Source organism: Atta colombica, unplaced genomic scaffold, assembly GCF_001594045.1.
Source record: "Atta colombica isolate Treedump-2 unplaced genomic scaffold, Acol1.0 scaffold82, whole genome shotgun sequence".
Classification (NCBI taxonomy): Eukaryota; Metazoa; Arthropoda; class Insecta; order Hymenoptera; family Formicidae; genus Atta; species Atta colombica.
The window spans coordinates 554668-557843 of NW_017259575.1; positions in this window are offsets into that span (position 1 = coordinate 554668).

Consider the following 3176-nt stretch of genomic DNA (forward strand, 5'->3'; position numbering starts at 1 on the left):
GATTCAATTTTTGGAGCCATTTTTAATTTTAATTATTTTTAATTATCAATTATGTAGAAATGAATATTAGTTTCGAATTTGTGGGAATCTCCGCCGTTTTCTTCCTCGTGCGTCGTGCTCGTTATATCGCATAAAAATATTTCTCAAAAAAAATTGACTCTCCTAAAGTCAACTAAAGTTAGCCGTTGGTTAAAGTATAAATAACGGAATGAATATTTATCGAAAAATTCGAACGTGTGAACTATATGTATTAATGAACGTTGACAATTTCGATTTCTAAAGAATCAAATCGAGAGTCTTGGTCAATCGTCGAACGCTTAGCCTGTCTCTCTAGATGAGTCAAACAACAATACTAAACCGTCTTGACATTCCAACCGTCGGCGTCGGCGCGTCACGACTGTGAGTATTGTCCGAAAGTTTTTGTCGTAAAGTAGTTGACTTCATTCATACGTGTTGGGTCTTTCGTATAACACGTTCTAAAAAAGAATGAGTATTATTGTTAAACACGACCGAAGCAGTCGGCGGTGACGACAGCGATGGCGACGGGACGGGCGTCGTTTTCGTCGTCGACGGAGCCGAAACGAACTCGATGGAGCATGGAGAGTTACATCCGTTATTGCCAACCATGCACTCTCACTTCTCTTCTCTCTTTCTCGTTTCTTCCTCTCCCCGCGGCTGCAGCATCTCACCTCGCGACTCGCGGCAGACCGCATCGCTGAGAATCTATTAGATTTGTCATTCTTGATTATGAATAGTCGGGCCAGGCCACATCCTTTCAAGTTGATCTTATAGTTATATTATAAGCTTCTCATATCTCCCTTTCTTCCTTCTCCTTACCTCAGCGTTCCGCGCGCTCGTTTCGTTCACGACTTCACGACTTCACGACTTCACGACTCACGTTCCGCGCGCTCGGCGCTCTTATTCACGCACGAAGCGAGCCGCGTGGAACGCCGTACCTGTGTTGTTGTCGTCGTGTGAAAACGCAAGATGCACCGTCAGAATTCCATCGTAAAATCCTACAATAGAGACTGATGATCCTGCGAGACGATCGCGATTTCTTCTTATTTCCGTCGTACGGGCTCCGTACAATGACGACTTAAATCGCCGGCGAAATTGGGAGTCGCGCCTCCTCGATCCACGTCGTGCCTTCTTATTTTCTTCTTTCTCTCCTTTCTTCCTTCCTCTCCTTCCTTTTTCTCCCTCTTTTATTTCGCGATCGGAGATATGCCGAATGAAGGCGGAGAGGGTGGAGAGGGTGGAGTTTTGTACGTCGGGTGGGATAAATGGACGGGCCTAACGGCGTGGGAGTGCTAACATCTCGGTCTCGTCATCAGATGCGCACCGGCGATAAAAGCGGCGCCGCGCCACGTCGCGTAGGGTGAGAAGAAGTGGCGGGCGCGAGAAGAGATACCTACCTTAAAGCTTTTTCTTTCTTCGCCCGTCGGGAATCGGGGAATCGGGGAACCGGGGAACCGGGGAACCGGGGAACTGGGAATCGTCACACCACGTCATTCGTAGAACTACTCCCGAGTGTGACCTTTTCTACAAAATAGATTTAACGCACACACGACATCTATCCAATTAGCCGGCGGGAATAATAATTCGAGGGCGCGACGAATGGAAACGTGAAGACCATCCATAAAGTGGGAGAGGGAAAGGGAGGGAACTGTCGGATCGAGCGCAGACCCTTGCTTGCGGCCCGTCAACAAAATCTGCCGTAAAATTCGTTTCAAGGCGGAAGATATTTTTCTTAGAAAACGAATACCGCGAACGAACGTCGTCCACGACGAATGTGCATCCGGCTTAATACCTCGCTGCAGAACGAAGAATGCCGGCAGGTATCTCACGTGAAATCTGCGAAAGCGCCGTCTCCTCTCTTGCCTTCAAACGCAACAACGACGGCGTTGCCTCAGCCTCTCTTCGTCATTTTTCTTTTCTCACCTCGAGGTCCCACATACTCACACACATGTTCACACTTCCCTCCATAGTCCGTACCGTAGATGAAGTACGGCCTCCTTTCGCATCTAATCTGTATTTTTGAAATCGATGAGCGGTTAATATGAAAAGAAAAAAAATAAATGATAAAATGATAAATGCGCGCACATCGAGGCAAAGTACGGGAATGTTATTACATTAAGTTTTCTGCCATTCGAGATCTTATTGTTACTCGGGGAGGGGGGGAAGGGGACAAAAATTTATTTTCATACAGAAAACTTATCAAAAAATTTATATTTAAAGTCAGTCTTTAAGGATCTTTAATGTAAGCAAACTTTCGTACGAATGAATAAATGACAACATGAAAAGAATAATTTTATTAAAATTTTGTTAAAAACTCAAACTGCTAAAATATATTGCTTATCATTTTTTTTAGTTTCTAATTTAATTGTAATTTAATTCTCTTTATCAAAATTTGAGAGAGAGAAACGCCTTCCCTTCCCTTCTTGCATACGCTCATGTTTCTGTCTGTTGCTCAACGGATTCGTCACGATGGTCACGAATCATATATCGTCGCGAAAAGGCGAATAATAAATAGTACATGATTTTATTGCATTCTCGGTATAACCGCAAATTTTATATACGCGATCGATGTCGCAAAACAGATTTGCATCGTACGCGTGCAGTGAGCTTATTTAACGCCTACGTCATTCGACACGCCATGAATCGACGAATTTGATTAAGATTATCGCGTCGGCAAGCACTGTTCATCTCCATTCACAACACTCGAACCATTGATGCGTCGTTACCGATATTTATCGCCGCATTCTTTCCGTTCTTCGAAATTCCTGCTCGTATCCTCTCGGTTGTGCTTATACTCGGAATTTTTCGCGATATTTAATAATTTTGAAAGAAAATATCGAGCGAAACTAAACTTGAACATCGATTTTCTATTGATACTTTTACAATGAAAGACCCTTTTCTCTGTCGATGGCTGGCGAGAACGACAGAATGGGAAATGTCATCGTAATCGAAACGGTATTTTCATCCCTTGTTTTGTTTGATTCCGACGTGCCAAGAATAGATCGGTTCGACCGCACGCACGCACGCACACACACACATACACACACGCACGCACGCACGCACGCACGCACGCACGCACGCACGCACGCACACACACACACACACACACACACACACACACACACACACACACACACACACACACACACACACACACA